The sequence below is a fragment of the Tamandua tetradactyla genome, chromosome 11, assembly GCF_023851605.1.
Source record: "Tamandua tetradactyla isolate mTamTet1 chromosome 11, mTamTet1.pri, whole genome shotgun sequence".
Taxonomy (NCBI): domain Eukaryota; kingdom Metazoa; phylum Chordata; class Mammalia; order Pilosa; family Myrmecophagidae; genus Tamandua; species Tamandua tetradactyla.
This window is the reverse complement of record NC_135337.1, coordinates 90,044,333-90,067,686: the sequence shown is the minus strand read 5'-3', so window position 1 is coordinate 90,067,686 and position 23,354 is coordinate 90,044,333. Positions and strand designations below refer to the sequence as shown.

At 37.9% G+C, this 23,354-nt stretch overlaps 1 protein-coding gene across 2 annotated transcripts in view; it reads right to left on the bottom strand.

Moving 5' to 3' along the window:
- LOC143650659 (uncharacterized) overlaps window positions 1-23,354 on the bottom strand; it is a 118,210-nt gene that overhangs the window by 25,485 nt on the left and 69,371 nt on the right. The window lies entirely within an intron of this gene.

The following is a 23,354-nucleotide window of genomic DNA, read 5'->3' as shown; positions in this document are numbered from 1 at the left end:
ATGTCAATCCTACCTAAATTGATTTACAGATTCAATGCAATACCAATCAAAATCCCAACAACTTATTTTTCAGAATTAGAAAAACCAATAAGCAAATTTATCTGGAAGGGCAGGGTGCCCCGAATTGCTAAAAACATCTTGAGGAAAAAAAACGAAGCTGGAGGTCTCGCGCTGCCTGACTTTAAGGCATATTATGAAGCCACAGTGGTCAAAACAGCATGGTATTGGCATAAAGATAGATATATCGACCAATGGAATCGAATAGAGTGCTCAGATATAGACCCTCTCATCTATGGACATTTGATCTTTGATAAGGCAGTCAAGCCAACTCACCTGGGACAGAACAGTCTCTTCAATAAATGGTGCCTAGAGAACTGGATATCCATATGCAAAAGAATGAAAGAAGACCCATCTCTCACACCCTATACAAAAGTTAACTCAAAATGGATCAAAGATCTAAACATTAGGTCTAAGACCATAAAACAGTTAGAGGAAAATGTTGGGAGATATCTTATGGATCTTACAACTGGAGGCGGTTTTATGGACCTTAAACCTAAAGCAAGAGCACTGAAGAAGGAAATAAATAAATGGGAACTCCTCAAAATTAAACACTTTTGTGCATCAAAGAACTTCATCAAGAAAGTAGAAAGACAGCCTTCACAATGGGAGACAATATTTGGAAATGATATATCAGATAAAGGTCTAGTATCCAGAATTTATAAAGAGATTGTTCATCTCAACAACAAAAAGACAGCCAACCCAATTACAAAATGGGAAAAAGACTTGAACAGACACCTCTCAGAAGAGGAAATACGGATGGCCAAGAGGCACATGAAGAGATGCTCAATGTCCCTGGCCATTAGAGAAAGGCAAATCAAAACCACAATGAGATATCATCTCACACCCACCAGAATGGCCATTATCAACAAAACAGAAAATGACAAGTGCTGGAGAGGATGCGGAGAAAGAAGCACACTTATCCACTGTTGGTGGGAATGTCAAAGGGTGCAACCACTGTGGAAGGCAGTTTGGCGGTTCCTCAAAAAGCTGAATATAGAATTGCCATACGACCCAGCAATACCATTGCTAGGTATCTACTCAAAGGACTTAAGGGCAAAGACACAAACGGACATTTGCACACCAATGTTTATAGCAGCATCATTTACAATTGCAAAGAGATGGAAACAGCCAAAATCTCCATCAACAGAAGAGTGGCTAAACAAACTGTGGTATATACATACGATGGAATATTATGCAGCTTTAAGACAAGATAAACTTATGAACTATGTAATAACATGGATGGACCTAGAGAATATTATGCTGAGTGAATCCAGCCAAAAACTAAAGGACAAATACTGTATGGTCCCACTGATGTGAACGGACATTCGAGAATAAACTTGAAATATGTCATTGGTAACAGAGTTCAGCAGGAGTTAGAAACAGGGTAAGACAATGGGTAATAGAAGCTGAAGGGATACAGACTGTGCAACAGGACTAGATACAAAAACTCAAAAATGGACAGCACAATAATACCTAATTATAAAGTAATCATGTTAAAACACTGAATGAAGCTGCATCTGAGCTATAGGTTTTTGTTTTGTTTTGTTTTGTTTTGTTTTGATTTTACTATTATTACTTTTATTTTTTTCTCTATATTAACATTCTATATCTTTTTCGGTTATGTTGCTAGTTCTTCTAAACCAATGCAAATGTACTAAGAAATGATGATCATGCATCTATGTGATGATGTTAAGAATTAATGATTGCATATGTAGAATGGTATGATCTCTAAATGTTGGGTTAATTTCTTTTTCTCCGTTAATTAAAAAAAAAAAAGAGAGAGAGAAGGGATAATTGGAGCTGAAGGGATACAGACTGTACAACGGGACTGGATATAAAAACTCAGAAATGGACAGCACAATACTACCCAATTGTAATGCAATTATGTTAAAACACTGAATGAAGCTGCATGTGAGGTATAGGTTTTTTGTTTTTGTTTTTTTTGTTTTTTTTTCTTTCTATTATTGTTTTAATTCTTATTCTGTTGTCTTTTTATTTCTTTTTCTAAATCGATGCAAATGTACTAAGAAATGATGAATATGCAACTATGTGATGTTATTAAGAATTACTGATTGTACATGTAGATTGGAATGATTTCTAATTGTTTTGTTAATTCTTTTTTTAATTAATAAAAAAGAAAAGAGAAAAAAAAAATTAACTCAAACTGGATCAAACACCTAAATATAAGAACTAACACCATAAAGGATCTAGAAGAAAATGTAGGGAAACATCTGCAAGACCTAGTAATAGGAGGTAGTTTCCTAAACTTTATACCCAAAGCACAAGAAACAAAAGAAAAAATAGATAAATGGGAACTCCTCAAAATCAAATGCTTCTGCACCTGAAAAGACTTTGTCAAAAAGGTGAACAAGCAGTCGACTCAATGGGAGAAAATATTTAGAAATCATGTATTAGACAAAGGTTTGATTTCCAGTATATACAAAGAAATCATACAACTCAACAACAAAAGAACAAATAATTCAATTGTAAAATAGGCTGAAGATATGAATAGGCATTTTTCTGAAGAGAAAATACACATGGCTCAAAAGCACCTGAAGAGATGCTCATTTTCATTGGCTATAAGGGAAATGCAGATCAAGACTTTTATGAGATACCACCTCACACCTATAAGTATGGCTGCTTTTAAACAAACAGGAAACTATAAATGTTGGAGAAGATGTAGAGAAACTGGGACACTTATGCACTGCTGGTGGGAATGTACAGTGGTGCAGCCAACTATGGAAGACTATTTGGCAGTTCCTTAGGAAAGTAAATATTGAGTTGCCCTATGACCCAGCAATAGCACTACTTGGCATATATCTAGAAGAGCTGAAAGCAATGACACAAGTAGACATTTGCACACCAATGTTCTTAGCAGCATTATTCACAATTGTCAAAAGATGGAAACAAACCAAATGCCCATCAACAGACAAGTGGATCAACAAAAGGAGGTATATACATACAATGGAATATTATGCAACAGTAAGACGAAATGATGTCCTACACCACATGACAAGATGAATAAGCCTTAAGGACATAATGCTGAATGAAACAAGCCAGACACAAAAGGACAGATTCTGTATGTGTACACTTTCATGACAAGCATAAAGGTATAATCAGAGACTTATAATACAGAATATAGGGGACTCAGAGATACACAGAAGCTAGAGATGTGTAAACCGTTAGCTAATGAGATTGAACTCCAATAATAGATAGGAGTGAAGGTGATTCCCTAGTGGGTCTAGAAGTAGTATTAACATATTGAAGATGAACAAGATTCATCTTGTTGTATAGACCTACGTATCCCACTGACTCACACTAGAAATATGAATGAGTTCTCGTAAGAATTACTTCAAAGACATGATTCTTGTATACAGAATATTTAAGTCCAGAGTATAGGGAGGAAACTGCTATTGCATGCTATGAGCTATGTTCAAAAGGAAACCATCAGCACTACCACAGCAACAGCAGAGGTAAATAATGCGGTGAGGGACAAGAGTTAAGAAGAGGTTTAGACAAAAAAAACAAGAATGGTATGGTCACCTTTAGAAAATGCTTATCAGAAAACAGTGGCCTAGATTGTAAGCTTTTAGAGCAGACACATTAAGTCCGGAGTGGTGATTACTATTTCTGAATTTTGAGAGGCTCTTTTATATATATAACCTGGTATCTAGAGATAAGAACATAGCCGAACAGGTTGGGGTTAAAGTAATTCAGAACATAGGAGTAAGGAAGTATCTATATATATTTTGGAACCACACATACTCTTTGAGACCAATGGAAAAAAGGTTTATTTGATCTGGAACTGAAATTTTCTGTACTGCATAATCTTATTCAACCTATCTATATAGCTCATTTGAACAACTGAAACACAGGAAGCACAGAATAAGAAAGAGGTCCTTTAATCCTATATAGATTATTGTAATGCCTGGAAACATCCTAGAGTATATTAAGCAGATAATCCAAAAGTATTGGCAAAGTCCCCCGAGGGAAGAGAGAAAGACTATGGAACTATTAAACCTTACCATCAGGGAATTCCCTGATACTGCATCCAACTTTAGGGATACCCAAATCAATATTCCAAGCCCTTGATCGTGAAGCTTACTCTTGTGAAGCTTATGTAGGTAGTGGAGAAGCTTGGACTACCTATAGGCATGCCTAAGAGTTACTCTGCTGTTGCTCAGATGTGGCCTCAGTTTGTCTAAGCCCAACTCTGCAAGTGAAATCACTGCGCTCCCCCCTACATGGGACATGACATCCAGGGGTGAAAGTTTCCCTGGCAACATGGGAGAGAACTCCCAGGGATGAATCCAGACCTGGCACCGTGGGATCAACAATGCCAGCCTGACCAAAAAGGTGAAAAGAAGTGTTATTAATAAAGTATCAGTGGCAGAGAGAGATCAAATAGAGTCGAGAGGCTACTCTGGAGGTTGCTCTTATGCAAACTTCAGTTAGATCTTGCTACCTATCATAACCTGCCAACCCCCAACAAGGACCATTCCAGCCAATCCTAAAGAACAACTAGGGCAATATATAAGATTCCACAATGGTTCCAGGCACCAGAGTAACTTTCCAGAACCTACAATCTCCAGATGGGTCCCTGGTCCAGATAAGTCCTGAAACCTAGCCCAACCTCTCCAGAACATCAGATAGTTCCACCTCCCTACCCAATGTTAGTGTCAGAGCCTTCCAATATTAAAAATTTAGAATTGCCATAGCCCAAACAGCCTCAATGAGAGGTATGGAAAGATCAAAGGTGATGGTGGAATTACACATAGAAGATAGGACTTAACAAATGAATATGAATGCTGAATTAGTATTTTAGGATCAGCTAGAAGTAAAAACCTAAAATTGTGAAACTGTAACCCATGTCAAAGTCTGAAATATATCCTACAACTAATTGTGGTGCTGTGCTTGGAAATTTATAGCTTTTTTGTATATATGTTTTGATCACAAAAAAAGAAGGGAAAAAAAAGGCGATTGTGATGATAAAAAAGTATTTAAGCCCTCTAGCCTCCTATATTTCGGAGCAGCTAGAAGGAAAAATATGAGAGGATCGTATGGTAGCCCATGACAAATTCTGGGATCTATCCTGTAACCACTTTTTTGAGGAGCGCTTTGAAAACTATTGCTTTTTTATTTCTTTGCTTTGTATATATGTTATACTAAACAAACAAAAAAAACTTAAAAAAACAAAAAATATATATTATGGGATATAACAGAAACGACAGGATTAAACAAATGAGTATGACTGCTGAATCATTATACTGATTTTTTTTATGAGAAGTGCTCATTTCATTTTAATTTTACTTTCACTGTAAATAAAGTAGAATTATAAAATTCTTGGCATTTTAATAAAGTTATAGATAAATTTTACCCTTCTGGAAAGAAGATATACAATGATGAGCAGTGTAAACAAAATCATTTATAAGCCTCTTTTATAAGTAGGATTTTTTTAACCTAAAAAAAAAAAAAGTAGGAGAAGGGTAGGTTTGTTCAAATTACCAGTTTAGTGACATTGTTTAAAACTATTTTTTTTTCTTTTTCTTAAAAGGGCTACAAGCAACTGACCTCACCAAAGAAGTGTACCAGCATTTAGCCCACTTTGTACCCAAAATATACTGCAGAGGTCCCAACCCTTTTCCACAGAAGGAAGACATGCTGGCACAGCATGTTTTGTTGGGACCAATGGAATGGTACCTTTATGGTGAAGATCCTGCGTTTGGATTTGCAAAACTTGAACAAGCAAACAAACTTTCTCATCTCTGTGGTCGTGTTTTTAAAGTAGGAGAGCCTACATACTCTTGCAGGTAAAATGTAATTTTCTTTCTAAAAGGCTCTGTTTTCATTTGGCATCTTTTTTTCCCTGAAATTTTGTCTTAAAATTATGAAATAATATATATATATATATTTAAAAGTTCATACAGCAAATATATACAGTTTAATAAATAATTATAAAATGAATATTCATGAAGTTATTTTCCAGGTCAAGAAATAGGACACCACAAGCATTCTAGAAACCCTCCATGTACTTTCAGTGTTCTTAATTAACTGCAGTCTTGACTCTTATAGTAGTCACTCCCTTCACTTTTCTCCACACTTTTTTATTTCAGTGATTCTTTTTGATGTTCAAGTTGTCCCAGATTTGGCCGTTGGGGGCCCTTTCGCACTAGCTTCTTTGTCCTTTTCACATACCTTCATTGGTTTTCAATTGCTTCTTTGTTTTCTGTCCATAGCTCACTTTGTATTTACTCTGGCCCATATCTAGAATCAGCCATTTCTCTAAGGAATTTCATTTTATTTGAGAATGGTATCTAGAAACCAAGATCTGGGTATTGTATGTACTTATTGCTATTAGGATAACTTTACTTTTTTTTTTTTAAATATCTTGTTGAATTCGATACAGAAGGATAAAAAATGGAGAATAAAATGCTCTCTCCCCTTTTGACTATCCATACTTATTTTGGGGGTGGGTGGGGTGGTCGTACATGGGCCAGGAATTGAACCAGGTGTCCCGCGTGGAGACAAGCATTCTACCACTGAACCACCCACACATTCTAGACTGTCCATCTTACTGAAATGTTATTGTTAGTGTTTTATAATATATCCTTCCAGAAACGTTCTATGCATGTACAGGCCCATATATATGGCTATTTTAAACACACAGAAATGCAAACGTATATACATATATTTGTTTTATACACTGGACTCAATTTTCCTTTCTTTAACAAAATCTTGATGTCTTTTCATATCAGCTTGTAGGTTAGAAAATATTTCATTCTGTGGACTTACTATTTTTTTTAATTAAAAAAAATTACAAGAAACAAACACTCCCAACACATACACTCAGCAATTCACAATATCATCACATAGTTGCACATTCATCATCATGATCATTTCCCAGAACATTAGCATCAATTCAGAAAAAGAAATAAAAAGACAACAGAAAATATAACAAACAGAAAAAAAAATTTTACAGGCCATACGCCTTACTGATCCCTTTCATTGATCACTAGCATTTCAAACAAAATCTATTTTAACATTTGTTCCCCCTATTATTTATTTTTATTCCATATGTTCCTCTCATCTGTTGACAAAGTAGATAAAAGGAGCATCAGACACAAGGTTTTCACAATCACACAGTCACATTGTGAAAGTTATATCATTATATAATCATCATCAAGAAACATGGCTACTGGAACACAGCTCTACATTATCAGGCAGTTCCCTCCAGCCTCTCCATTACATCTTGGATAACAAGGTGATATCTACTTAATGCATAAGAATAACCTCCAGGATAACCTCTCCATTCTGTTTGGAATCTCTCGGCCATTGACACTTTGTCTCATTTCACTTTTCCGCCTTTTGGTCCAGAAGGTTTTCTCAATCCCTTGATGCTGGGTCTCAGCTCATTCTAGAGTTTTTCCCAATCCCTTGATGCTCAATCTCAGCTCATTCTGGGATTTCTGTCCCACGCCACCAGGAAGATCCACACCCCTGGTAGTCAGGTGCCACGTAGATAGGAGGAGGGTGGTGAGTCTGGTTGCTGTGTTGGCTGGAGAGAGAGGTCACATCTGAGCAACAAAAGAGGTTCTCTTGGGGGTGACTCTTAGGCTTAATTTTAAGTAGGCTTGACCTATCCCCTGTGGGGTTAAATTTCATATGAACAAACCCCAAGACTGGGGGCTCAGCCTATAGCTTTGGTTGTCCACACTGATTGTGAGAATATCAAGAATTCAACTTGGGGAAGCTGAATTTTCCCCCATTCTCATCATTCCCCGAAGGGGGCTTACAAATACTTTTCCAGTCACTGATCAAATCATTCTGGGATTCACTGGGACATCACTCTAGACAAACCAACAAAATCTCATGTCTTACCCAAGGTTCCATGTACTTATTGTTCAACCAAGCTATCTACATAAGTTACATTAGGAGATGCACTAGTCAAAGTATAGATTTGTACCAAATAAACATTTTTTGCTTTAGTCTCACACATTAATTGAAATTTTAAAATATTAACTACCATCTGTTTTCAGCACACTGCAGTAATGACATTCTTTTGTTCTTCCTCTTGCAAAAACATTTTTTAAAGTTGTACATTTAGTCACTATCATTATACACTCTAGGCATTCTAGATTACACCATCTCAATCTTTATCGTCTATCTTTTTTTGTGATTTCATTTATGCCCCAGCCCTCCTCCCTCTATCATTCTCATATGCAGCTTCATTCAGTGTTTTAACATAATTACATTACAGTTAGGTAGTATTGTGCTGTCCATTTATGAGTTTTTATATTCAGTCCTGTTGCACAATCTGTATCCCTTCAGCTCCAATTACCCAATATATTACCTTATTTCTATCTCCTGATGGTCTCTGTTACCAAGGAAATATTCCAAGTTTATTCACTAAGGTCAGTTCATATCAGTGAGACCATACAGTATTTGTCCTTTTGTTTCTGGCTAATCACACTCAGCATAATGTCCTTAAGGTCCATTCATGTTGTTACATACTTCATAACTTTATTCTGTCTTACAGCTGCATAATATTCCATCTTAGGTAAATGTCACAGTTTGTTCAGCCAACTGTCTGTTGATGGACATTTTGGCTGTTTCCATCTCTTGGTGATTGTTAATAATGCTGCTATAAACATTGGTGTGTAAATGTCCATTTGTGTCCTTGGCCTCGTGACCTTTGAGTAGAGACAGCATATAGATGGGTCCTGGTTTTTAATCCATTCTGCCAGACTATGTCTTTTGATTGGAGAGTTTAATCCATTAACATTCAGTGTTATTGCTGCATGGGTAGTACTTTCTTCTACAATTTTGCCTTCTGGATTTTATCTGTCATAGCTAATTTTCCTTCTTTTTACCTTTACTCATAGTCTTCCTTTCTACACTCTTCTCCACACCTCTCTCTTCTGTCTCCGTATCTGTCTCTAGTATTCCCTTTAGTATTTCTTGCAGAGCTGGTCTCTTGGTCACAAATTCTCTCAGTGATTTTTTGTCTGAAAATGTTTTCATTTCTTCCTCATTTTTGAAGGACAATTTAGCTGGATATAGAATTCTTGGTTGGCAGTTTTTCTCTTTGAATAATTTAAATATATTATCCCACTGTCTTGCCTCCATGGTTTCTGCTGAGAGATCTGCACATAGTCATATTGGGCTTCCCTTGTATGTGATGGATTGCTTTTCTCTTGCTGCTTTCAAGATCCTCTCTTTCTCTTTGGCCTCTGACATTCTGATTGTTAAATGTCTTGGAGTATGTCTATTTGGATCTATTCTCTTTGGAGTACGCTGCACTTCTTGGATCTGTAATTTTAAGTCTTTCATAAGAGTTGGGAAATTTTCAGTGATAATTTCCTCCATTAGTTTTTCTCCTCCTTTTCCCTTCTCTTCTCCTTCGGGGACACCCACAACACGTATATTCATGCGCTTCATATTGTCTTTCAATTCCCTGAGTCCCTGCTCATATTTTTCCATTTTTTTCCCTATAGTTTCTGTTTCTTGTCGGATTTCAGATGTTCCATCCTCCAGTTTTGAAATCCTATGTTCTGTCTCTCGAAATCTACCATTGTAGGTTTCCATTGTTTTTTTCATCTCTTCTACTGTGTCTTTCATTCCCATAAGTTCTGTGATTTGTTTTTTCAAACTTTCAGCTTCTTCTTTTTGTTCTTTCCTTGATTTCTTTATATCCTCCCTCAATTCACGGATTTGGTTTTTGATGAGGTTTTCCATGTCTGATCATACATTCTGAATTATTTCAGCTCCTGTATGTCATTTGAATTGTTGGTTTTTTCCTTTGACTGGGCCATATCTTCAATTTTCCTAGTGTGATTTGTTATTTTTTGCTGCCATCTAGGCATTTAATTACCTTAATTAGTTTATTCTGGAGATTGCTTTCACTTCTTTTATCTAGGGTTTTCTTGCTGGATGAATTTGTTGTCTATCTGTTCTTTGACATTCCGTTCAGCTTTATCTGGACCTTTAGCTTAAGTTTTGTTTAACAGAGGAGAATTTTTCAGTTCTTGTTTTCTTGTTTCTTGCCCTGCTTGTGTGGTGCCTTTCCCGCCACACACACACTTAGGAGGGTCTACTTAGATATTATAGACCCCAGCCAGATTTTCTCAGACCAAACTGGCCTCCTATCAGGGGGAAAGAGTCACCTGCATCGGTTTTCCCTGAGGGTGAGACCCAGCAGGTTGAAAGACTTTCCTCTGAAGTCTCTGGACACTGTTTTTCTTATCCTGCCCAGTATGTGGCACTTGTCTGACTGCAGGTTCCACCAGCATAAGATGATGTGGTACCTTTAATTTCGGCAGACTCTCCCTGCTGGGGGCGTGGTGGAGACAGAGGAGAGTTTATAGGTTGGTTTTAATGGCTTCAAATTACCAAGCCCTGGGGTCTGAATTCCTTGATGGAGGGATTCCACCTGGGTGAGGCTTTACCCCTCTCCTGGGGAAGGCACAAGCTCCAGATAAGCCCCCAAAAGAGCTCACTTCTGCCTATGCCTGGGGCAGTTGGAGCCTGAAAAGTCCTGCCACTGTATCCAGATGCAGTTAAGCCTTTGTAGGTACACAGCCACAAAAACCTCTGTTTCCTTTTTTTTGTTTTTCCCCCTATTTCTGTCAGTCCTGCCCCCTTGGTGCTGGGGCAAAAATGAGCAACCTCCGCTTTGATCAGGTTCACCTAAGCTGAGGGTCTATTTTTAGTAGTCAGAATTTGTTAATTAGTTCCACAATTGGCGTTTGATTGTGCCCAGTCCCTGCTGCTGGTAAAGTCCTTTCCTTTCCCCTCTGGGAAGCAGCCTGTGGGGGAGGGGTGCCGGCCACTACAGCTTGGGGAACTCACGGTTGTGGGGGGTGCTCTCAGCCGGTCCAGCTAGTCCAGACTGGGGTACGCTGGGTGCCAGGTCACTGTGTGGCTCCGGGAGCTGTTCTGTATTGTTTCTGGTTATTTAGTAGCTGTTCTGGAGGATGAAGTAAAATGCGCACGTTGTTAAGCCGCCATCTTGACCCAGAAGTGTCTGTGGACTTACTACGTATATTATATATTGATATATTTTTTTTTAGTCTCCAGTGTCATGGAGCAGCTAGAAGGAATAACCTAAAATTGTTGAACTGTAACCCATACCAAACTCTGTTATCTGTTCTATATCTACTTGTTACAATGTACTTTGAACTTTATTGTTTTTTTGTATATAAATTTCATAATAAAAAATATTTTTAAAATTACGGGAAAAAAAAAAGAGGAGTTTGAGATTTCCTATTTGGCGAGGGTATGTTTATTGGTTTTCTGCCTCTTGGGAACAAAGACATTATCTAAAATTGAGAATGTTTATGTACTGTGGACACTGAGCCCTCTATATGATGCGTGATGAATGCAGGTGGCTGAAGGATGCAACTGATGGAGAAGTAGAATGGCGAACAAAGGCTGTGCTGCTACAAAAAAGAATAATGTTGTCAGGCATGCAACAATGTGAATGAACATGTGGGACATTTGGTAGGACAAAATAAGCCAGGAACAAAAAAGCAACACTGTTATGGTCACCTTTAGAAAATGCTTATAAGAAAACAGGGGCCTAGATTGCAAGCTTTTAGAGCAGACACATTAAGTCCAGAGTGGTGATTAATATTTCTGTATTTTAAGAGGCTGTTATATATATATATATAACCTGATATTTAGAGATATGAATGAAGCTGAACAGGTTGGGGTTAAAATAATTCAGAACACAGATAAGGAAGACAGTGTCTATGTTTTAGAACCACACATACTCTTTGAGACCAATGGAAGAAAGGTTTATTTGATCTGCAACTGAAATTTTCTGTAGTGCATAATCTAATTCAACTCTCTGTATAGCTCATTTGAACAACTGAAACACAGGGAGCACAGAATGAGAAAGAAGTCCTTTAATCCTGTACAGATTATTGTAATGCCTGGAAACATCCTAGAGTATATTAAGCAAATAATCAAAAATATTAGCAAAGTCCCTTCAGGGAGGGGGGGGAAAGACTATGGAACTATTAAACCTTACCATCAGGGAATCCCCTGATACTGTGTCAAAGTTTAGTGATACCCAAATCAATAGGCCATGCCCTTGATCATGAGGTTTACTCTTGTGAAGCTTATGTAGATAGTGAAGAAATTAGACTACCTATAGGCATACCTAAGAGTTACTTCGGGAGGACCTCTGTTGTTGCTCAGATGTGGCCTCAGTCTCTCTCTAAGCCCAACTCTGCAAGTGAAATCATTGCCCTCCCCACTAAGTGGAACATGATATCCAGGGGTGAAAGTCTTCCTGGCGACGCAGGAGAGGACTCCCTAGGGATGAATCCAGACCTGGCACTGTAGGATCAACAATTCCATCCTGACCAAATGGGGGAAAAGAAGTGTAATTAATAAAGTATCAGGGGCAGAGAGTTCAAATAGAGTCTGGAGATTGCTTTTATGCAAGTTGCAGGTAGATCTTGCTACCTATAATAACCTGCCAACCAGATAATTTCATCTCCCTACCCCATATTAGTAACGGACCCTTCCAGTATCAAAAATTTAGAATTGCCATAGCCCAAACAACCCCAATGAGAGGTATGGAAGGATCAAAGGTGATGGTAGAGTTATACATAGAACACAGGACTTAACAAATGAATATGAATGCTGAATCATTAAATTGATATCTCTTTTAGTCTCCAGTATTTTAGAGCAGCTAGAAGTAAAAACCTAAAATTGTGAAATTGTAATGCATGTCAAAGTCTGAAATATGTTCTACAACTAACTGTGGTGCTGTGATGGGAAATTTATAGCTTTTTTGTATATATGTTATTGTTCACAAAAAAAGTCGATTGTGATGATAAAAAAGTATTTAAGCCTTCTAGTCTCCTATATTCTGGAGCAGCTAGGGAAAAATATGAGAGGATCATATGGTAGCCCATGACAAACTCTGGGATCTATCCTGTAACCACTTTTTGAAGAGTAATTGAAAACTATTGCTTTTCTATTTCTTTGCTTTGTATATATGTTATACTATACAATAAAAAAAAGTTTAAATGAATAAAATAAGGAGTGAAAATTTCTAACTTACATATTTGGAAAGCTGATTGGACTCCAAGTACATAAATAGAAAGAGATCCACAAACTAGACAAATCATAGTATAAAAAAAATGCAGAATGCAATCAAGAAGACAAAATCTTGAAAGTAGCAAGGGAAAAGAGGCTCATCACTTTCATGGAAACTCCAATAAGAACAGTTGACTTCTCAGAAGAAACACAGAAGGCCAGAAACCAGTGGGATAAAATATTCAAAGTGCTCAAAGAAAAATCTGCCAAACAATAATCTATGTCCAAAGCAATTATTAAAAAATGAAGGCAAAATATGATCCTGAAGTCCACATGCTCAGCATATACCTGAAGGAACTGAGTGTGGAGACAGGAATGGAGTGTGGAGACACAGTTTGCACACTGTGTTTCTGGTGGCAGAGTTCATGATCCACGACAAATGGAGGTGGCCTAAGGCTACAAGGACTGTGGAATGGATGGGAGAACTGTGGTGTATACATACAATGGACTACTGAGCAAGAAGGAATGAAGTTGTGAGGCATAAAACTAGGTGAATGAACCTTAAGGGCAATATGTTGAATGAAACGTCAGGAACAAAAAGACCAATATTATCAAGCCTCAATCATATGAACTAAAAATTCGGTGAATTAAAATCAAGAGTGTGGGTTATCAGGTTGGGGTGTTTGTAAAGGTTCCTAGATTGTAAACTCTTACATGTTCAGGAGCTGTACCTGTTAATTCTAAATTCTGGGATACCGAGCTGCTTGTAAAACATGGTCTTTCCTAGAAACTCTGGTTATCCACGCGACTGCTGAGACTCAAGTGTTGGAGCTCTGAAGCTATGGAAGTCAGCAGTACCCCATACAGGAATAGTTTTAAAAGTTGGAAACGTGATCAGACATTGAGTAGAAATATGAAAGAAGCTGAGCTGGATAGGATGACAGTATACTAGAAGACTGGGTCTGTAGAAAACAGGCCCCTTGCAGCAGGCGGGGCCTTCACTCCTCCTCGCACATTTAAATACCTCCTCTTTAAAAATTCCCCCAAATTCCTCTGAGCAGCCAGAACTACACGTAAACAGGATGCTTGCCCCAAGAATAGATAAAACTGCATGTAGGCAAGATTGTCAGACCAATTCCTGTAAAGAAATCTCTCCCCTAACCACTCACCCACTCCTGTGAACCTAGCTTCGCGCCCTTCCCGATTTAAACCAGCCAATCGCCTACCTTATCTTTAATGTGTCATCCTGTCTATAAAAACTGCTGTTAACCTTTTGTTTGGGGCTCAGACTCTCAGAGGCTACTAGGCTGAGTCCTATGGCCATAGATGAATAAAAGTGTACTTCCTGAAACTTCGGAGCCTCGGCCCCAGTTTGGTCTGTTTCTGCATATCGTTCCTGGAGACTTGCAGCCTTGTCCCTGGTTTCATGCAACGTCAAGGATGATATCCTCCTTATTTTAAAACTTCAACTTCTGTATGAGATGGCAGAGATGTTTATTTCGTGCAAAATTTATATTTTGGCTAGTGCATTTCCTAATTTAACTTGTATGGTCAGGTTAGTTGAACACCACAAGTACATGGAATCTTGAATAGGACATGAGATTTTGTTTCTCCAGGTTAGTGTGATGCCCCAATAAATCCCTGAGTGATTTGGACAGTGAATGAGCTGGTTTGAAAGGACGTACATACCTAGAAAAGCCATGTTTTAATCTTAACCCTATTTTGTAAAGGCAGCCATTTCTTCTAATCCCTATTTGGAACTGTAGGTCTGAAATTTTAATTAGATTATCTCCATGGAGAGGTGGCTCACTCAAGAGTGGTTGTTACATTGGATTAGGTGGAGACGTTCTCCACCCATTCTAGGTGGGTCTTGATTAGTTTATGGGATCCTATAAAAGAGAACAAGAGAGAAAGGACGAGATTCAGAGAACAGAGAAGAATGGTATAGCCACAAGAAGCAGAGAGTGCACCAGCCAGCAACCTTTGGAGATGAAGAAGGAAAACACTTCCCCGGGAGCTTCATGAAACAGGAAGCCAAGAGAGAAAGCTAGCAGATGATGCCGTGTTCGCCATGTGCCTTTCCAGATGAGAGAAAAACCCTGATAGTGTTCACCATGCGCCTTCTCACTTGAGAGAGAAACCCTGAACTTCATCGGCCATCTTGAACTGAGGTATCTTTCCCCGGATGCCTTGAATTGAACATTTCCGTAGACTTGCTTTAACTGGGACATTTTTCTTGGTCTTAGAACTGTAAACTAGCAACTTATTAAATTCCCCTTTTTAAAAGCCATTCCGTTTCTGTTATATTGCACTCCAGCTGCTAGCAAACTAGAACACTGAATAAAGAAGTATTTGCAAAGTCCCCTTGGGGAAACAAGGAAAAATGGGGATATATTTGGCTTCCACATGGATTTCTGATATTCTCACAAGCAGTAGGGACAATCAGATCAATGGGCCAAACCCTCAATCTTGGAGGTTGACGTTATAAAACTTGTTCCTGCGAAGGATAGGCTAAGCCTACTTAGAGTTAGGCCTAAGAATCACCCCCAGAGACCCTCTTTTGTTGCTCAGATATGGCCTCTCTCCAGGCTAATGCAGGAGGTAAACTCATTGCCTTCTCCTCCCCAACACCCACTCCCATGTGGGACACGACTCCCAGGAGTGCAAATGTGTAAATCTTCCTGGCAACATGGGAAGAAATCCTGGGATGAGCTGAGACTGGGCATTAAGGGATTGAGAAAACTTTCTTGACCAAAAGGGCGAAGAGAGAAATGAGAAAAAAAAGTCAGTGGCTGAGAGATTTCAAACAGTCGAGAGGTTATCCTGGAGGTTATTCTTACACATTATATAGACATTTCTTTTTGGTTTATGGTATACTGGAGTGGCTAGAGGGAAGTATCTGAAACCGCAGAGCTATATTCTGGTAGTCTTGTTTCTTGAAGATGATTATATAAAGATATAATTTTTACAATGTGACTATGTGATTGTGAAAGCCTTGTGTCTGATTCTTTTATCTAGAGTTAGGACAGATGAGTAAAAAATATGGATGAGAATTAAGTAACAGGGGGGACAATGGTTCAAATAAATTGGGTAGATGGAAATACAAGTGGTCAATGAAAGGGAGGGGTGAGGAGTATGGTATGTATGAGTTTCTTTTTTTCTTTTTCTGGAGGGATGCAAATGTTCAAAAAAATAATTGTAGTGATGAATGCACAGCTCTGTGATATTGTGAGCCAATGATTGTACATCATGTATGAAATGTTTGTATTTTAAGAATTTGTATGTTTGTGTGTTGTTTTATCAATAAAAATATATTTTTAAATACCCATTGTTATTCCCATTCAGCATGACAGATCCTGGCAAATTGAAACTAGCTCATCTATTTCTATAAGGAAATCACCTGAGATTATGATAGGTACTGTCCTGAATCTATAGATCAATCTGGGGAGTACTGCCACCTTAACCACATTAAGCCTTTTGAAACAAGAACATGGAATATTATTCTATTTAATATTTTTGGCCCTTTAATTCTATCAATTTTTTTTTGGGGGGGGTGCATGGTCCAGAAATTGAACCCGGGTCTCCCGTGCGAAGGCAGGCTTCTAACCACTGAACTACTTGTGCACCCTAATTTTATCAATTTTTTAATAGTTTTCAGAGTATAACTTTTACATTCATTGTGTTAAATTTATTCTTACCTTTGATACTATTTTTTATGCTATTATAAATGGAATTTTCTTAACTTCATTTTCAGATTGTTCATTTCAAATGTACAGAAAAACAACTGATTTTTAAAAACCTTTTTTATTTTGAAAATCTTTTAAACTTACAGGACAGTTACAAAAATAATACAACCCCATACAATGAACTCCAACATATCCCCACCCCAGATAACCTTTTTTTTCTGCATGTGATATTTTATTTCTTAAAATGAAAATTTGTTAAAATTTCTTAGAAGTGGGGGATGTCTTACATGTTTCTTATTTAGTCTCTGTTCTATTCTACACATTAGAAATATTTCACAATAAAAAAAGAAAATTAATTTTCTGCTCTACTCAGCGTCAGCAGATAAAATTCTCTTTATAATCTGCCACTATCCTCCCAAGCAGATTACTTCACATTTTATTTTAGTGCTTTAATGTTTCCTTAGAACATTTTTCTTAAATATCCTTTTATCAATGGGGAGATAAGAGGTAAAATTAATTGAGTAGATTGAAATACTAGCAGTCAATGAAACGGCGGTGTAAGGGGTATGGAATGCATGAGCTTTTTCTTTTATTTTTATTTCTTTTTCTGGAGTGATGCAAATGTTCTAAAAATGATAATGGTGACAAATACACAACTATATGATGATATTGTGAGCCACTGATTGTATACTATGGATAGACAGGGTGTGAAGATTTCTCAATAAATTATTAAAAAAAAAAAAGGTTCTATTTTCCAATGAGTTTATACCTACAGGAATACAGATTAAGATTTGAAGATATCTTTTGAGGGGAACTTTGGTTTAATCCCTAAAAAAGATGATTCTAAAATTCATATGAATTGAAAGGGACCCTACAGCCAGAACAATCTTGAAATGATTGCTTCCCAATCTGAAAATACTACAAAGTGATGGTAATCAAGACAGTGCGGTAGTAACACCAGGATGGGGCTATAGATGAACAGAATAGAAGAGCCCAGACATCAAACCACATGAACCACTTTTTTGATAAAGGTGCCAAGATCATTCAATGGAGAAAGAACAGCATTTTTACCAAAAGCTGCTAGAACAACAGGACAGCACATGCCAAAGAATGAAGTTATACCCTTACCTAATACCATATACGAAAACTTATTTGATGTGGATCAGAGACCTAAATGTAAGAGTCAAACTTATAAAACACCTAAGAAAACATGGAGAAAACCTTCATACTCTTGGAATTGGCAAAGGACTCTTAGACGTGACACCAAAAGCAGAAGCAACCAAGGAAAAAATAGATAAACTGGACTTCGCATAAATTAAAATATTTACTTTTTAAAGGACATTATCAAGAAGGTGAAAAGACAACCTAAAAAATGGGAGAGATGTACAATTCACGTCTGATAAGGGACTTTTCTGTAATATATATAAAGTGCTCTTACAACTCAATGGTAAAAAAATCATAAAAGACAAGAACAAATAAGCAAAATGAAAATAAAAGAACAACTCAATGGTAAAAAGACAAGCAACTCAATTTAAAAATGGCAAAGGATAAGAATACATTTCTCAAAGAGATATAAAAATGACAAAAAAAGATATTCTATGTTACTCACTCAGAAAGCCCAAGTCAAAATCCAACTGAGTTACAACCTCACACCCATTAGGAATGCTAAAATTTAAAAGGTCAGGTAGCAAATGTCGCGGAGGATGACAATGAGAGCCTTCATTCTTTGCTACTAGGAAAGTAGAACGGCACAACCTCTTTGGAAATCACTGTTTGGGCCCAGACCAAATTCATGTAGAGCACAAGCTGGTGCTGCCATGAGACCGAAAAACATAACAGGCAGAGAAGCAGATGCAGATCTGTTGGGACTCATGAACAGGAGAGCTTCTCCAGTGGCGGCTGGTCCAGAGGGTTAGTGCTTCGTCACAGACAGGAGGCACAGAGGGCAATACGATTTTAGAGCTAAGACATTTTATACAGCATGAAGACATCAGGCCTCCAGCATAATCATTAAAGGGGCTTAAGATCTGATTTTTACTAAGATTAGTGTTTAAGACTAAGATACTGCAATGCCATTTTTACATTCTTGCCCCTCTGGGGAGACTGTTTACTTTACTGACCTTTGTCCTTGGCTAAAGCAGGCCTGTTTTGGACAGTTTAGGATGGGGCCCCTGGGCTTTCACAATCACTTAGCATAGTACACAGCAATTTTACTCCTAGCCATATGTTCACAAGTGAAAATATTTTTCCACATAAAAATGTATGCATGAATGTTTATACTAGCATTATTTATAATACCCACACGTGGAAACAATCCAAAAGTTCATCAACTGATGAATAGATAAACAAATACGATATATCTTCACAAGGAAAATATTTAGTCGTAAGAAAACGGTGAGGCATGGACACTTGCCAGAAGATGGCTGCAAGCTGAAAGCATGATGCTAAGTGAAAAAGTCAGTTACAACACACCATATAATATATCATTCCATTTACATGAATGTACAGAATATAGCAAGCAATAGAGATAAAAACTTCATTAGTGCATGGTTTAGAGGTCATTGTGGGAGAGGAGTGATGAGGGAAGCCGGGCCCCAGGGCACAGAAACATGACAGCTAAACACTACGGGATATCACTGTGAAGTGAAGAAATTTCTGAGAGTCACTGTGGTAGTGATTACACATTCCATAAATGCACCCTGAGTGGCATGAAAGGTGAAAGGTTAACATACACAATAGTAAATACCAAACTTACTCAAGAACTATAGGAGTCTAATGAAGGATAGAAAACGATCCTAATACAAAAATTCATTGGCTAATATTAAAACAGAATGAAATAAATGGAGAGAAAGCATTGCCTCTTAGAAGGAACTCTTCTGAAAAAGACCTATAACCTTTATAAAATTTCATTAAATTGGAAAAAGAAAAAAGACTCCTGAAGATGTAAAAAAAATACCTTCTCCAAACCTAATGGAATAAAGAATATCCAAAAAATTGTCAAATTTTCTGAAGAACAGGGTGAGGGCTTGCCTAATATGTATTAAAGATTTTAAAGCTATACTAATCCAGATGTATAGTATTAACAGAAAGATAAACAAATAGACTAATGGGAAGGAAAAGCCCCCATGTACATGGCAAGCTGATAAATGAATGATATGGCAGTCACTGCCGAGCAATGGCAGAAGTGGCATGCCCTGTAACACATGGAGCAGGAACAAACTGTTATCTAAATGGGATGTCTGTATTCTATTCACATCTATTCTGTGGACAATTATTCCTTTATTATAGATATAAATATGAAGGACAAAAGTAGAATACTTTCAGAGCTGAGACAAATGACTTTATGCCTTAAGAATTGGAACAATTTTCTCAAGTAAGAAAAAAAGAGTAAACCATAAAGGTATAAAGACTGACAAAATTAACTATATTAAAATTAAGAGAGTGAAAAGATAAACCACTAACTGTGAGGGAAATATCTATAATGCATACAGATATTAAAAGATTAGTGTATAAACCAAAAGTGAATGAACAAATGAGTAGAAAAAATGGGAAAATGACAAAACCATTTTAAACAAAAGACAAAGTACCAGGTGATGGTCAACTTTATGTGTCAACTCGACTAGGCTATGGCGCCCAGCTGTTTGGTTGCACATGAGGCCAGATGTTGCTGTGAAGGTATTCTCTAAGTATGATTAGCTGACTACAATGTGGATGGGCTTCCCTGAGTCAGGAGAACCCCGACTGGTACAGACCACATACAACCAAAGTCACCCTCAGTGGTAACGAGCAAAAAACAAATAGTAAAAGAAAATCCTCAAATAGATCCCATTTCACACCAATTAGAAGGGCAAAAATTTATAAATTAGGTCATCTCCAGTGTTGATGTTCATATCGAATAAATAAAACAGTTACACACAGATGGTGGAGGGTCAACTGATACACTCCATTTCCGTTTCTCCTCATATATGAGCTTGGCCATAATCTACAGTGTGTGGAAAATTATTATCCATTTAGGCTCGGAGACTGAAACGTGATAGGAACAGTTTTAATAACAAGATCAACAAATAAACTTGAGAAAACCCAAACACCATAAGCACGGGAGTGGGTAAGATAGAAGGCCTACAGCCTCAGCCCAGGGTGTGTGCTTAAAGAAAAATAATACATGGTAAAGATATGAAGCATAAGCATAGAATCAGGACATTGAATATCTATGGGGAAAGACAAAAGAAGAGCTTGGGGGGATGGGTGGCACATCAGGAACTAAGTACTGTCAAGACACACTTATTTTCTTGATGATCCCACCAAGAAAATATGGCGCTTAAATTATTACTAAAAAATTTACCTAAAATATGGTATCCATCCTTTTCTGAATATACTTGACAATAAACATGCAAAGCATTATTTAAGTTAGGAAAATAACATGATTTCTGTATGTATTATCTTCACAAATGACCACTTTTTAATTCCTAGTTTTCATAGCAATTGTTTGGAAACAAGCCAAGTGTTGATTTAGATAAAATTCATTATATAAATGCATCATCATTGTGCATTTAACAAAACCGAAGGGCATCAAAGAGTGATATGAAAAGTTCAGCAGGATTTATCAACAAATAAGCAAAATGTATTAATTGCAATGTGACCATATTACCTTTCTATAAGAAAGTCCGGGAAAGGCGGAGGCCCAGATATCACTTATACTGATAAAATGGGGGTGGCTGGAGCAAGAGCACAGGAGTTGATCACAGTGGAGGTGTTCATTTAAGACTTTCTAGTCTTAAAGGGTATTTTTACAACTTGCATGCATTACTTAGTTAAATTAACAGAGAAATTTATTTAACAGCCCTAAGGAAGCTTTGGAAAAAGCGTCATCCCAGCCCCAGCCCTTTTCTTGCGACCTCCAGGTTCCCCTTACTCTGCAGCTTCTCCCAGGGTGAAGGCTCCCTCTGCACATACGTATGTACGTTGGTGGGGGGGGAGGGGAACGGGACAGGCTGGACCCCTGCAGAGGGAGACCCACAGGGCCTTCATTACCTCCCTTTGCAGAGCCTCAAGACTGACCTCAGCTTGGGGTCAAGGCCCCAGGCCTCTGCTCCCTCATCAAGGACACTCAGTTGCTCTGGACCGCCACTGATATTTAAACAATCCGAACCCAACGTCTGAAGAATCTGGCAAAATCACTGAAACCTAGGCGTCAATTTTAATTTTAGGGCAATGAGATGTTTTTGTAAACAATCAATCCTAAAAACACTTCTAGCTGCTCTAAGTCTCATTCCAGAGTAATTAATCTCCAAGGTCCAGACAACGGGATGCAGAACAGAATTAACCACCAGCACAAATTCTCCACCCTGCAGTTAAGAGGAATTGATATTTCGGTGAATTTTTGTAATTCACCAATTTATAAAGCACACTTATTTTTTGGTGAAATTTGTATTCACTTTCCTACACAGATAATAAAAGAGAAACTTTTCTCTATTTCCCTGAGATTCTTTTCCCCAGCAGAAGTGTCAAAGCCAAGCTTTGGAATTCCATTTCTTCTCAACAAAGGGTAAAAAAAAAAAAAAAGACCTGAAAAATCTACAAAACACACACTGTGGGGGAAGAAAAAAGATAAAGAAGAAATCTTAAATGAAACTTGCGAATGGAATTTTTTTTTCTGAAATTCACCTCTTGGCGGGCCGCGGTGGCTCAGCGGGCAAAGTGCTTGCCTGCTATGCCGGAGGACCTCGGTTCGATTCCCGGCCCCAGCCCATGTAACAAAAACGGAGAAACAGAATACAATAAAACAAGAAAATGTTTAAAAATGTTTCCCTTTCTTCCTTCCTTCCTTCTCTCTGTCTTTCCTTTAAAAAAAAAAAAAAAAAAAAAAAAAAAAAAAAAAATAATTCACCTCTTTCTGGCCTCTTAAGCAATAGCTTATCTTCAAGTTCTATCAATTAAGTATATTTGACATCTACCGAAAAATTTAAGTTCATGCAGTGAATAAGTTTTCCCACAGGTGACAAATCCAGGGTTCACATGCTGAACTGGAGCCCAAAACTGTCCCACTCTGTACCATTCTGCTCATCCCATGGCAGGGGACCCTCCCCTCCCCTGCTCAAAGAACTCCTGCTCCCTGATCCCCACCCAGCCTACACGGGGTGTGAAGTGCATTTTGTTTTTGGAACGGTTTCTTTCCCGAAATCTCTTTGGTCAGTTTTTCTCCCTTCGTTTGTCCGTGAGAACCCCGAAGGCAGGAATTCTGTCTTTCCCCTTCAATAGCACAGGAAGGAACAACCAATGAATATCCAAAGCAAACCTCGTTTGACCAACAAAACCTCCGGAGTGCCCCCAGAAGGTAGGTTTTTAGGTAAAAAGTTTTAGCATCCCCTCTGGTGCGGAAGATTTCAGGGGCTGGAATTCCCAAAACTCTCCAAGGAAGATGGCAGCTCCGGGGCATCCTAGGTCCATCCCGGACAGGTCAGGGAACAGACCAGGAAAAGGGAGGCCGGGCTCAAAGGGCGGATGGACCAGTGATGCTCGCCAAGAGGGACCCCAACTCAAAGACGGTCCCATGACAGA